A 15545-nucleotide genomic window follows, 5' to 3' on the forward strand; every position below is an offset into this window, starting at 1 on the left:
CACGAGTAGTCCTGATACAGGGGTATCCAAGTGAGAGTCCAAGACTCTGAGACATATTACCATTGCCAACATTTGTCACTTGTTACACAAGGTGTCATCCTCTTTGCCTTTTTATTTATTTCACTTGTTTACAAAGGTTACCCACCCATTTCAACTTCTACTTGTCATGTCTGTATTGGCCTGTGTTCACACACAGCTATTGGTTTGGTTGTGTGTGAGCAGTTTTATAATCCCTGGCCAGGGATTAGTTAATGTCTCTGGCTTTTTCAGCCAATAGCTCCTAGGGTGTGTCTATTTAAAGTCAGCCTAATTTAGCCTCTGGGCTGGTGATGCTTAATTATATCCTGACTTGCTAAGATGCTGGACATGCTGCATAGAGTTGTTGGTGAAACACTCTTTGTTTGAGCTTTTATCTACTATCTCTGTTTTAGCATGCACTTTGTATTTTCTGGTTTTAGCTAATGTTAGGGGGCATGCTCTTAGTAAATTTTAAGCTGTGTTTGTTTAGTCAGTTTTAGGATTTGTATGTCCTTTCTGCTATGTATCTGTTCACACTGTGTTTTCTCTTGTTCTGTGTTTTATTTTTCTGTTTTCCTACTGGGCCAGCATCCTGTCCACACTGGTGAGTGTGCCGCTGGCCAGTAGTCCATTTGGATTTATTATTAATGGCCACTTCGTTAGTGGAATGTCCAGTTTGTGTGTCAAGTGTCCTATGTTGCATCCCTGTTACCATTCCATGGGGACTCCTTGTCTACTAGAGGTGTTTTGAGAGATTGCGATTTATCCTGTCTTGTGTTCAGTGTGAACAGTGTTCTATAATTATATCTTGCTGTATCTGTTTTTCTGAGTTGTAACTTGGCATCCCTGTTACCTCTCCATGAGGACCCTGTGTCTGCTGGAGGTGTTCAGAGGGATTGCGATTATTCCTGATAGATCCCGTATTCCTGTCCATGGGGACTCAGAGGGCATTATTATTCCTGTGTCTACCGGAGGACAGGCTGATATAGTGTCCTCTGTAATAACTCTCTGATATGTGTCCTCTGAACTTTATCTGTTTTAGAGTTCTATGTTCCTGTTACGTTTCTGCTTTGTGACTGACAATTTATTGGTATGTGTTTTCATTAGGCCCCTGCACTTTAGTTCAGGGAGGGACCGGCGTCCAGTTGTCGATCCACCATTTAGGGTGGATGAGCAAGTAGGAAGGGAGAGATGTTTTAGGGTCAGTTTAGGGCTCACTCTCCCTGTCCCCTGGTCGGTCCCTGACACTACTGTTCTTTCATTTGTATCAACAAGACTGTTCAAAAAAAAAGCTGTAATAGGGAAAACCTTTACTTGAGACTTTATCTCATGTTTGACGGACATTTTGAATTGTTATTTTTCTATGTCAGCAACAGAGGACCTTTGTTGTCAGAAACTTTTCCTTTTATGGGGATTGTGATATGTATTCTTTTATTATGTACATTCTTTATCTTGCTATTAATAAAATGTTAATTTTTTTTAAAGACCTCTCAACAATTACTGGAATCTAATTGCTTTCTATGGGCAATTGTGCCACTGTTTCTTTGCACAATATTCAATAACTCTCCCTACATATCTTTTTTGGTTTTGAACAAGATGGAAACTAAGGGATGTTAAGGCATCAATAATGGATGGAGTCTTGCCCCCTTTCCAGTTCAGCGTTCCAAGTGGTCCAGTTGCCTGGAAAAGGTGGATAAAGTCCTAGCAGACCTAAGACTGTGATTCCGGAGCAACTAGAGCACTTGGAATCCAAATATGTGTCTCGGAGTACCCCCAAAAAGGCTGTCATCGGTTCCTTCTTTTATTTACCATGGTTATTGCACTTCTGGCAATAATACTGCACACATTACATATATTGGTGTGTTTTTTTTCCTGTTTTTTATTTTTTCAATCAACTGGAAAAAAACGAAAAACATACTTTTGCCAGTAACTTTTATAGAGATAGACTCTAGTTTTAATAATTGTGGAATTTAAATTTCCACTAAACTAAAGGATTTTGCTACAATCAGTATAAAACTTTTGTTTAACCCCTTTCACACCATGCTTGTTATCCCCCTTTCTTTATGTTGAAAGCTATAAAGTGTCTTCTAATTCAGTTAATCAAATAATTTTTATCCGTGAAACATCGGGCTTTATTTTCATATCATTTTTATCTTTTAATAATTTTTTTTGGCATCTGGGGGGAAATCCAAAAAATAAAGCGCTGTGTACACAGTTATTTGGAAGGCCAGGGACAAAAAAAAAAAAAAAATGTTCCTGCCTTCTCTCTGTAGAGCACAGTTTCTGTGCTGCTTTGATACTCTGCATAAAGGTTCCAGAACATTGGTACATCACATTCCTGCATTGGCTAGGGCTGTGACATGTAATGGCACGTTAGAAATAGGTCTAAGTCAAGAGAGTAGTCTAAAAAGTTAAGAGAAGACATCATTGCCTTGCACAAACAAGCAAAAGGATGCAGAAAGGTAGCAAAGGCTGTAAAGGCTAATTAACAAATTTGAGGTTAAAGAAATACTGACTACACCACCCGGACAGACAGAAAGAAATAGTTTTGGTCACCTTCCAGAGGATTCAGGTGGCTTTTCTCAACACAAGACAGCATGTTTTAAACACACCTCACTCACCCTAAATGTGCTTTTTAAGATGTGTGTATGTATGTATATATATATATATATATATATATATTAGGTGTGTATATAAGGTGTCTTGGATGTTCCAGACCCTGCCATGCTTACTGAATTGTTCACACAGAGGCATATTCACAGTGTAGGGTCCGTCCAAATGAGGCCACCTTATCGCGGTGGGACGGTCCAAGCTATTTGACCGCCGGCGGAGACAAATTTGCGAGCTAAGTGCCTCACTATTTCATAGTTTCACATTTGCATCTATTACACCATAGCTGTATAGCTCTCCATGTTTTAACTGCATTTTCATGTTTCACCTATATCCTTGTGCTGGCAGTGTGCTGCTGCATTCTTCTGTTGCTGTATATCTAGCCTAGTAGCGTGCACCTGTAGGCCAGGTCCATATAATAGTTTGGTATCAACTAAAGTGCTGGCTGACTTATTCTTTGTCTGTATTGCACATACGGGGGAGTGGTTACCTCCATGTTGGCCTTGCACCCCACCCACCTCTATCAGGTGTGTATATAAGGTGTCTTGGATGTTCCAGACCCTGCCATGCTTACTGAATTGTTCACACAGAGGCATATTCACAGTGTAGGGTCCGTCCCAATGAGGCCACCTTATCACGGTGGGGCGGTCCAAGCTATTTGACCGCCGGCGGAGACAAATTTGCGAGCTAAGTGCCTCACTATTTCATAGTTTCACATTTGCATCTATTACACCATAGCTGTATAGCTCTCCATGTTTTAACTGCATTTTCATGTTTCACCTATATCCTTGTGCTGGCAGTGTGCTGCTGCATTCTTCTGTTGCTGTATATCTAGCCTAGTAGCGTGCACCTGTAGGCCAGGTCCATATAATAGTTTGGTATCAACTAAAGTGCTGGCTGACTTATTCTTTGTCTGTATTGCACATACGGGGGAGTGGCTACCTCCATGTTGGCCTTGCACCCCACCCACCTCTATCAGGTGTGAATATAAGGTGTCTTGGATGTTCCAGACCCTGCCATGCTTACTGATTTGTTCACACAGAGGCATATTCACAGTGTAGGGTCCGTCCCAATGAGGCCACCTTATCGCGGTGGGACGGTCCAAGCTATTTGACCGCCTGCGGAGACAAATTTGCGAGCTAAGTGCCTCACTATTTCATAGTTTCACATTTGCATCTATTACACCATAGCTGTATAGCTCTCCATGTTTTAACTGCATTTTCATGTTTCACCTATATCCTTGTGCTGGCAGTGTGCTGCTGCATTCTTCTGTTGCTGTATATCTAGCCTAGTAGGGTGCACCTGTAGGCCAGGTCCATATAATAGTTTGGTATCAACTAAAGTGCTGGCTGACTTATTCTTTGCCTGTATTGCACATACAGTGTGCTGCTGCATTTTTCTGTTGCTGTATATATATATATATATATATATATATATATATATATATATATATATATATGTGTGTGTGTGTGTATGACATAAAGATGGTGATATAGGCTACAGGGGCTGGTCATAGGTGGTGGCATAATTCAGTGGAGGGGCTAGAACTCAGAGACAAGATCTAGCCAAGCCTTCTGTTGTCTATAGCTCGCGCTCCTCACAGACAGCCAGGGCCTGTTCAGGAGATCGCAGGGGATCCTAGTGGTCAGACCCCTCATGATCAGACACTTATCACCTATCCTATAGGGGATAAGTTGCTTTTTGCTGGAACTCCCTTTTAATGCTGTATCTCCTTAAAATAACTCAAACACAGCCATTATTAATAGCCTACAAAAAATACCGTACCATATGACAACTATAAAATTATGTACTTTTTATTAATATATACATAAAGAAGTCTGACAAACAAGCTTAATAGTAAATTACACATGAAATGTTAAAAAAGAATCACCACAAGGATAAAAAGGTCAGGGTCACTGAGGTACAAGAGTAAGTAAGGCTAAAGTAGTAACATGTATATATTGTGATGAATCGCTCTTGCAGACAGGTGCGGTTGCAGTATAGAAGCACAGAAACAGGACTTTTCAAATCAAGTTTCAGTGTTTTATTCACACTTGGCAAAATGCAGGTCAAAGAAAAAGTAACAAAAGTCCACCTGTGTTCCTTAGGTGTTTGTTCACACCTGAGTCCATGCCATGCAGCATCAAGCAAGTCTTTTCCAAGCCTCCAGGCACTCTGCTCACCAGCTTCCACACTCCACAAGGAAGAACTCAAAACTCAGCTCTCTGGCAGTGTGAGCTGCAACATGCAGATTCCCCTCAGCTGGTGGAGCAGCCTGCCTTTAAGGCCAACAAAAGGAGGCCTGGATTGTGGGGAATGGCCCCCACCCAACACTTGACCATTCCCAGTAAGAGCCATCCTGTACCATACCCAGTAAGGCCAGGAGCCTTGGTGACACATACCGACCATCAACCACAATGCCCTTCACCTTCTCACCCCCCCCCCCTTTGTTCAACCCTGAGGGGGTGAACACTTATGCAACAGTGGACTCGGGATAGGGCATCTGCGTTGCCTAGCAACGACCTGCCCTGTGTTCAACCCTAAACTTGAAATTCTGCAAGGACAAAAACCACCTGGTGACCTTGGCATCTTTGTCCTTGGCTTGGCACATCCACTTAAGGGGAGAATGATCCATCACGAGACAAAACTTCCTCCCCAACAGATAATAGCAGAGAGACTTGAGTGCCCACTTAATGGCCAGGCACTCTCTCTCCAATAGAGTATACCTGGTCTCGGCCGGGGTCAGTTTGCGGCAGAAAAAGACAACGGGATGCTCTTCCCCATTGACTTCCTGGGAGAGTACAGCACTGAGACCAACCTCAGAGGCTTTGGTCTGTACCACAAATTCCCTTTTGAAGTCGGTTGTCACCAACATCGGAGACCCACATAGGGCCAAATACAGAAAACGCCTGTTTTGCCTGTTCGTTCCAACGCACCATTACGGACTAGAGATGTCACGAATTGTTCGCCAGCGAACAGTTCCGGGCGAATTTAGCATGTCCGCGTTCGCATTGCCGGGTGAACATATGGGAAGTTCCATCCGCCCCCTATACTTTAACATTGCAGTAAACTTTGACCCTGTGAGTCAGAGTCAGCAGACACATTACAGCCAATCAGCAGCAGTCCCTCCCTTCCACACCCTCCTACCTTTTGCACGGACGCCATTTTACCCTCATTCAGCATGCTGCATGCTAAGGAAGGGGAGGGTCAGAGAAGCTGCTCCTGCTGTATAGGGAAAGCGATAGCTAGGTTGCTGCTAGGTGGTGTATTCAGGGTCCAGTTTACTCCTAAAGCACTAGTGTAACATCTGCTTTAAGGACAGCACCCAAAAAAGCCCTTTTTAGGGCTGAAAGATATCAGTCCTTGTGTCTTGCAACAGCTGGAGGCACCCTGGTTGGGAGAGAACCGCTGGTTAAAAGGGGTACTCCAGAATCAAACTTAAGTTCCTTCAAGCAACTAACTAATACAGTATTCAAAGGGCTGAAAGATATCAGTCCGTGTGTATTGCAACAGCTGGAGGCACCCTGGTTGGGAGGGAACCGCTGGTTAAAAGGGGTACTCCAGTATAAAACTTAAGTTCCTTCAAGCAACTAACTACTACAGTATTCAAAGGGCTGAAAGATATCAGCCCCTGTGTTTTGCAACAGCTCGAGGCACCCTGGTTGGGGACCACTGCTTAAAAGGGGAACTCCGCTAGCAAGCTTTTTTCTTTAAAGCAACTAACTACTACAGTATTCAAAGGGCTGAAATATATCAGTCCGTGTGTTTTGCAACAGCTGGAGGCCCCCTGGTTGGGTACCACTGCAAAAAGGGTAACTCCGCGGGGAGGCAAGCTTTTTTTCTTTAAAGCAACTAACTACTACAGTATTCAATGTTACGCCGAGCGCTCCGGATCCCGGCTCCTCCCCGGAGCGCTCGCAGCGTCCTCTCATTCGCAGCGCCCCGGTCAGACCTGCTGACCGGGCGCGCTGCGATATTACTCCCAGCCGGGATGTGATTCGCGACGCGGGACGCGCCCGCTCGCGATGCGCATCCCGGCTCCCGTACCTGACCCGTTCCCCGTCTGTGTTGTCCCGGCGCGCGCGGCCCCGCTCCTTAGGGCCCGCGCGCGCCGGGTCTCTGCGATTTAAAGGACCACTGCGCAGCAGGCCTAATCAGTATCCTCACCTGTGCACTCCCTACTTATACCTCACTTCCCCTGCACTCCCTCGCCGGATCTTGTTGCCATTGTGCCAGTGAAAGCGTTTCCTTGTGTGTTCCTAGCCTGTGTTCCAGACCTCCTGCCGTTGCCCCTGACTACGATCCTTGCTGCCTGCCCTGACCTTCTTCTACGTCCGACCTTGCTCTTGTCTACTCCCTTGTACCGCGCTTATCTCAGCAGTCAGAGAGGTTGAGCCGTTGCCGGTGGATACGACCTGGTTGCTACCGCCACTGCAAGACCATCCCGCTTTGCGGCGGGCTCTGGTGAATACCAGTAGCAACTTAGAACCGGTCCACGGACACGGTCCACGCCAATCCCTCTCTGGCACAGAGGATCCACCTCCAGCCAGCCGAATCGTGACAGTAGATCCGGCCATGGATCCCGCTGAGGTCCCACTACCAGTTGTCGCCGACCTCACCACGGTGGTCGCCCAGCAGTCGCAACAGATAGCGCAACAAGGCCACCAGCTGTCTCAACTGACCGTGATGCTACAGCAGCTACTACCACAGCTTCAGCAATCATCTCCTCCGCCAGCTCCTGCACCTCCTCCGCAGCGAGTGGCCGCTTCCAGCCTCCGATTATCCTTGCCGGATAAATTTGATGGGGACTCTAAGTTTTGCCGTGGTTTTCTTTCGCAATGTTCCCTGCATTTGGAGCTGATGTCGGACCAGTTTCCAACTGAAAGATCTAAGGTGGCTTTCGTAGTCAGCCTTCTGTCTGGGAAAGCCCTGTCATGGGCCACACCGCTCTGGGACCGCAATGATCCTGTCACTGCCTCTGTACACTCCTTCTTCACGGAGATTCAAAGTTTCTTTGAGGAACCTGCCCGAGCCTCTTCTGCCGAGACTGCCCTGCTGAACCTGGTCCATGGTACTTCTTCTGTTGGCGAGTATGCCATCCAATTCCGTACTCTTGCCTCCGAATTGTCCTGGAATAACGAGGCCCTCTGCGCGACCTTTAAAAAAGGCCTATCCAGTAACATTAAAGATGTGCTGGCCGCACAAGAAATTCCTGCTAACCTACATGAACTTATTCATCTTGCCACCCGCATTGACATGCGTTTTTCCGAAAGGCGTCAGGAGCTCCGCCAGGAAATGGACTTTGTTCGCACGAGGCGGTTTCTCTCCCCGGCTCCTCTCTCCTCTGGTCCTCTGCAATCCGTTCCTGTGCCTCCCGCCGTGGAGGCTATGCAAGTTGACCGGTCTCGCTTGACACCTCAAGAGAGGACACGACGCCGCATGGAGAACCTTTGCCTGTACTGTGCCGGTACTGAACATTTCTTGAAGGATTGTCCTATCCGTCCTCCTCGCCAGGAAAGACGCACGCTGACTCCGCACAAAGGTGAGACAGCTCTTGATGTGAACTCTGCTTCTCCACGTCTTACTGTGCCTGTGCGGATGTCTTCTTCTACCTTCTCCTTCTCTGCTATGGCCTTCTTGGATTCTGGATCTGCAGGAAATTTTATTTTGGCCTCTCTCATCAACAGGTTCAACATCCCGGTGACCAGTCTCGCCAGACCCCTCTACATCAACTCTGTTAACAATGAAAGATTGGACTGTACCGTGCGTTACCGCACGGAACCTCTCTTAATGTGCATCGGACCCCATCACGAAAAAATAGAATTTTTGGTCCTCTCTAACTGCACTTCAGAGATTCTTCTTGGATTACTGTGGCTTCAACGCCATTCCCCAACCCTTGATTGGACCACAGTGGAAATCAAGAACTAGGGTACTTCTTGCCACAAGGACTGTCTTAAACCGGCTCCCAGTACTCACAGTCGAGACCCTGTTGTTCCCCCGGTATCTGGTCTTCCTAAGGCCTATCTGGACTATGCTGATGTTTTTTGCAAGAAACAAGCAGAGACTTTGCCTCCTCACAGGCCTTATGACTGTCCTATTGACCTCCTCCAGGGTACTACTTCACCCCGGGGCAGAATCTATCCTCTGTCTGCTCCAGAAACCCAAGCCATGTCGGAATACATCCAGGAGAACATAAAAAAGGGGTTTATCCGCAAGTCCTCCTCTCCTGCCGGAGCTGGATTTTATTTGTCTCCAAAAAAAGATGGCTCCCTACACGCTTGCATTGATTACCGCGAACTTAATAAAATCACGGTAAAAAAGCGCTACCCCCTACCTCTTATCTCGGAACTCTTTGACCGCCTACAAGGCGCCCACATCTTTACCAAGCTGGACTTAAGAGGTGCTTATAATCTCATCCGCATCAGGGAGGGGGACGAATGGAAGACTGCATTTAACACCAGAGATGGACACTTTGAGTATCTGGTCATGCCCTTTGGCCTTTGCAATGCCCATGCCGTCTTCCAAGACTTTGTAAATGAAATTTTTCGTGATCTTCTATATACCTGTGTTGTGGTTTACCTGGACGATATTCTGATTTTTTCTGCCAACTTGGAAGAACACCGCCAGCATGTCCGCATGGTTCTTCAGAGACTTCGGGACAATCGACTTTATGCCAAAATGGAAAAATGTCTCTTTGAATGTCAGTCTCTTCCTTTCCTAGGATAGGGAAAAGAGCAGTGGAATCCTGGTTCCACGAAGAAGCGGTGCTTGGTAGCGCTCGTTTCCAGCGAGAGACGAAAGATTGTAGTCTACGAACTCGGGTATGGCATAAAGAAAAAAGTCTTTATTCACACATGTAGTAACACAAGGGATAACGCGTTTCGAGGGGCGGAGACCCCCTCTTCGTCAGATCCAATCATCAGATGATTGGATCTGACGAAGAGGGGGTCTCCGCCCCTCAAAACGCGTTATCCCTTGTGTTACTACATGTGCGAATAAAGACTTTTTTCTTTATGCCATACCCGAGTTCGTAGACTACAATCTTTCGTCTCTCGCTGGAAACGAGCGCTACCAAGCACCGCTTCTTCGTGGAACCAGGATTCCACTGCTCTTTTCCCTATACCAGACGTCCAGGACCAGTTCCCGAGACGAACGGGTGCCCAGCAGCTCTTCCACCATTACCTCCCAGGGATCTGGGGAATAAGCCTCCAACGGTGTTGTGTCTGTAACACAACACCCCCAGGTGAGCGCACCAGTCTTTGTTCACCTGTGTATCTCCTATACATACAGAATCATGGCACATTAGTGCGCTCTCTTCTCTGTTTCTCTTTTTTTGCATATACTTGAGCCTTTCCTAGGATACTTAGTCTCTGGCCAGGGACTACAAATGGACCCAGATAAACTATCTGCCGTATTAGATTGGCCACGCCCCTCCGGACTCCGTGCTATCCAACGTTTTTTGGGGTTCGTCAATTATTACAGACAATTTATTCCACACTTTTCCACTATTGTGGCTCCTATCGTGGCTCTAACCAAGAAAAATGCCAATCCTAAGTCCTGGTCTCCTCAAGCGGAAGACGCATTTAAACATCTCAAGTCTGCCTTTTCTTCTGCTCCCGTACTCTCCAGACCTGACCCATCTAAACCCTTCTTATTGGAGGTAGACGCCTCCTCAGTGGGAGCTGGAGCAGTTCTTCTACAAAGAAATTCTTCCGGGCATGCTGTTACTTGTGTTTTTTTTTTCTAGGACCTTCTCTCTGGCGGAGAAAAACTACTCCATTGGTGATCGAGGAATTACTGGCCATAAAATTGGCGCTTGAGGAATGGAGGCACCTGCTGGAGGGATCCAAATATCCAGTTATTATATACACTGATCACAAGAATCTCTCTTATCTCCAGTCTGCCCAACGTCCGAACCCTCGTCAGGCTAGGTGGTCGTTGTTCTTTGCCCGTTTTAACTTTGAAATCCATTTTCGCCCTGCTGACAAGAACATTAGGGCTGATGCCCTCTCTCGTTCTTCAGATGCCTCTGAAGTGGAAGCCTCTCCGCAACACATCATTCCTCCGGACTGTCTGATCTCCACTTCTCCAGCTTCCATCAGACAAACTCCTCCAGGGAAGACCTTTGTTTCTCCACGCCAGCGCCTCGGGATTCTCAAGTGGGGACACTCCTCCCACCTCGCAGGCCATGCGGGCATCAAAAAATCCTTTCAACTCATCTCTCGATTTTATTGGTGGCCTACTCTGGAGACTGATGTTGTTGATTTCATGCGGGCCTGTACTGTCTGTGCCTGGGATAAGACTCCTCGCCAGAAGCCTGCTGGTCTCCTTCATCCTTTGCCTGTTCCTGAACAACCTTGGTCACAGATTGGTATCGACTTTATTACTGACTTGCCCTTATCCCCTGGCAACACAGTTGTTTGGGTGGTCGTTGATCGATTTTCCAAGATGGCACATTTTATCCCTCTTCCAGGCCTTCCTTCAGCACCTCAGTTGGCAAAGCAATTTTTTACACACATTTTTCGCCTTCACGGTTTGCCCACGCATATCGTCTCGGATAGAGGCGTTCAATTTGTGTCTAAATTATGGAGGGCCCTCTGTAAGCAGCTCAAGATCAAATTAAACTTCTCTTCTTCTTATCATCCCCAATCCAATGGGCAAGTAGAAAGAATTAATCAGGTCCTTGGTGACTATTTACGACATTTTGTTTCCTCCCGCCAGGATGACTGGGCAGATCTTCTACCATGGGCCGAATTCTCATACAACTTCAGAGTCTCTGAATCTTCTGCTAAATCCCCATTCTTCGTGGTGTACGGCCGTCATCCTCTTCCTCCCCTCCCCACTCCCATGCCCTCTGGTTTGCCCGCTGTTGATGAAGTGACTCGAGATCTTTCCACCATATGGAAAGAAACCCAAAATTCTCTTTTACAGGCTTCATCCCGGATGAAAAAATTTGCTGATAAAAAAAGAAGAACTCCCCCCATTTTTGCTCCTGGAGACAAGGTATGGCTCTCCGCTAAGTATATAACAACAGAAGAAAAAAAAGAAGAGTTTACACAATGCCACTTGAATAAAATGTAACTTTTATTATAATTGTATTAAATATAAACCAACTGGATACTAAAAATTGGAGGACCTCAGAGCATATGCCGAGCAACTATACAGGGAGCATAACACACCACAGATATTCGGGAGCACTGACAATCTCAAAATGAACTAAGTAAAATGTCACTCCTGTGCATGGAGAATACCTTACCTACCCCTCCTCAACATAAAGTGCAAACTGCTACCTAACATGGAGGCATATGGCATTCTATAATAAGAAAGTGCCTGGCTAGACATACATAATAGCAATAAAGTGCATAGTATTGTCAACAATCTCTATATAAAGGATTTGAAGTGTTAATGTCTCACCCATTCGTGTGCTGCTCCACCGTCCCCAACGCCGTTTCGTAACCTTTCTCAAGGGGGCCGTTGCTGTCTAGTATCTTCTTAAGCCGCCTTATATCTATTTATGACCGGATATTGATGTGTCAGCATGCGCGGTCTTTTTCGGCGCCGCCGCAATGTCCGCACCCGCTGGCTCCTGCCCCACTTCCGGCACCTTCACCGGACTGCGCAGGACCGGCGAACAACGTCACCGGGCATGCGCACCCGACTTCAGCTTCGGACAGCTTCTTATCATCCCCAATCCAATGGGCAAGTAGAAAGAATTAATCAGGTCCTGGGTGACTATTTACGACATTTTGTTTCCTCCCGCCAGGATGACTGGGCAGATCTTCTACCATGGGCCGAATTCTCATACAACTTCAGAGTCTCCGAATCTTCTGCTAAATCCCCATTCTTCGTGGTGTACGGCCGTCATCCTCTTCCTCCCCTCCCCACTCCCATGCCCTCTGGTTTGCCCGCTGTTGATGAAGTGACTCGAGATCTTTCCACCATATGGAAAGAAACCCAAAATTCTCTTTTACAGGCTTCATCCCCGATGAAAAAATTTGCTGATAAAAAAAGAAGAACTCCCCCCATTTTTGCTCCTGGAGACAAGGTATGGCTCTCCGCTAAGTATGTCCGCTTTCGTGTCCCCAGTTATAAACTGGGACCACGCTATCTTGGTCCTTTCAAAATCTTGTGCCAGATCAACCCTGTCTCTTACAAACTCCTTCTTCCTCCTTCTCTCCGTATTCCCAATGCCTCCCATGTCTCTCTCCTGAAACCACTCATCCTTAACCGCTTCTCTCCCAAAGTTGTTTCTCCAACTCCTGTTTACGGTTCGTCTGACGTCTTCTCGGTGAAGGAGATTCTAGCATCCAAAACAGTCAGAGGTAAAAAATTCTTCTTGGTTGATTGGGAGAATTGTGGCCCAGAGGAGAGATCTTGGGAACCTGAGGACAACATCCTAGACAAAAGTCTTATCCTCAGGTTCTCAGGCTCCAAGAAGAGGGGGAGACCCAAGGGGGGGGGGGGTACTGTTACGCCGAGCGCTCCGGGTCCCCGCTCCTCCCCGGAGCGCTTGCAGCGTCCTCTCATTCGCAGCGCCCCGGTCAGACCTGCTGACCGGGCGCGCTGCGATATTACTCCCAGCCGGGATGCGATTCGCGACGCGGGACGCGCCCGCTCGCGATGCGCATCCCGGCTCCCGTACCTGACCCGTTCCCCGTCTGTGTTGTCCCGGCGCGCACGGCCCCGCTCCTTAGGGCGCGCGCGCGCCGGGTCTCTGCGATTTAAAGGACCACTGCGCCACTGATTGGCACAGCAGGCCTAATCAGTATCCTCACCTGTGCACTCCCTACTTATACCTCACTTCCCCTGCACTCCCTTGCGGGATCTTGTTGCCATTGTGCCAGTGAAAGCGTTTCCTTGTGTGTTCCTAGCCTTTGTTCTAGACCTCCTGCCGTTGCCCCTAACTACGATCCTTGCTGCCTGCCCTGACCTTCTGCTACGTCCGACCTTGCTCTTGTCTACTCCCTTGTACCGTGCTTATCTCAGCAGTCAGAGAGGTTGAACCGTTGCCGGTGGATACGACATGGTTGCTACCGCCACTGCAAGACCATCCCGCTTTGCGGCGGTCTCTGGTGAATACCAGTAGCAACTTAGAACCGGTCCACCGACACGGTCCACGCCAATCCCTCTCTGGCACAGAGGATCCACCTCCAGCCAGCCGAATCGTGACATTCAAAGGGCTGAAATATATCAGTCTGTGTGTTTTGCAACAGCTTGAGGCACCCTGGTTGGGGATCACTGCTTAACCCCCTAACGACGCAGGACGTATATTTACGTCCTGCGCCTGCTCCCGCGATATGAAGCTGGATCGCGCCGCGATCCTGCATCATATCGCTTCGGTCCCGGCGCTCATCAACGGCCGGGACCCGCGGCTAATACCACACATCGCCGATCGCGGAGATGTGCGGTATTAACCCTTTAGAAGCGGCGGTCAAAGCTGACCGCCGCTTCTAAAGTGAAACTGAAAGTATCCCGGCTGCTCAGTCGGGCAGTTCGGGACCGCCGCGGTGAAATCGTGGCGTCCTGAACAGCTGATCGGACACCGGGAGGGCCCTTACCTGCCTCCTCGGTGTCCGATCGACGAATGACTGCTCCGTGCCTGTGATCCAGGCAGGAGCAGTCAAGCTCCGATAATGCTGATCACAGGCGTGTTAATACACACCAGTGATCAGCATAGGAGATCAATGTGTGCAGTGTTATAGGTCCCTATGGGACCTATAACCCTGCAAAAAAATGTAAAAAAAAAAAGTGTTAATAAAGGTCATTTAACCACTTCCCTAATAAAAGTTTGAATGACCCTCCTTTTCCCATAAAAAAATAAAACAGTGTAAAAAAATAAATAAATAAACATATTTGGTATCGCCGTGTGCATAAATGACCGAACTATAAAAATATATCATTAATTAAACCGCACGGTCAATGGTGTACGCGCAAAAAAATTCCAAAGTCCAAAAAAGCGTATTTTGGTCACTTTTTATACCATTAAAAAATGAATAAAAAGTGATCAAAAAGTCTGATCAAAACAAAAATCATTCCGATAAAATCTTCAGATCACGGTGCAAAAAATGAGTCCCCATACCGTTCTGTACGTGGAAAAATAAAAAAGTTATAGGGGTCAGAAGATAACATTTTTAAACATATAAATTTTCCTGCATGTAGTTATGATTTTTTCCAGAAGTGCGACAAAATCAAACCTATATAAGTAGGGTATCATTTTAACCGTATGGACCTACAGAATAATGATAAGGTGTAATTTTTACCGAAATATGCACTGCGTAGAAACGGAAGCCCCCAAAAGTTACAAAATGGCGTTTTTTTTCCGATTTTGTCGCACAATGATTTTTTTTCCGTTTCGCCGTGCATTTTTGGGTAAAATGACTAATGTCACTGCAAAGTAGAATTGGCGACGCAAAAAATAAGCCATAATATGGATTTTTAGGTGGAAAATTGAAAGGGTTATGATTTTTAAAAGGTAAGGAGGGAAAAACGAAAGTGCAAAAACGGAAAAACCCTGAGTCCTTAAGGGGTTAAAAGGGGAACTCCGCTGGCAAGTTTTTTTTGCTCATTGTCACACTAGTGCAAATCACATTAGGTGTGACAGTTGTGCAAATAAAAAAAAAATACCTTTTTTGGCTGTTAAATAAAACCAGCCGTCACTGTCAGTTCACGTCACAGTTGCCAGTTTTTTTTTTGCCTGCAGGGGAAATTGTGTCACCCTAGTGCCAATCACATTAGGTGTGACAGTTGTAAAATAATAAAAAAAAAAATAAAAACTTTTTTGGCTGTTAAATAAAACCAGCCGTCACTCTCAGTTCACGTCAAAGTTACCAGTTTTTTTGCCTGCAGGGCAAATTGTGTCACCCTAGTGCAAATCACATTTGGTGTGACAATTGTGCAAATTTAACCAAAAAATTACA

The sequence above is a fragment of the Hyla sarda genome, chromosome 6 (genome assembly GCF_029499605.1).
Source record: "Hyla sarda isolate aHylSar1 chromosome 6, aHylSar1.hap1, whole genome shotgun sequence".
Lineage (NCBI taxonomy): Eukaryota > Metazoa > Chordata > Amphibia > Anura > Hylidae > Hyla > Hyla sarda.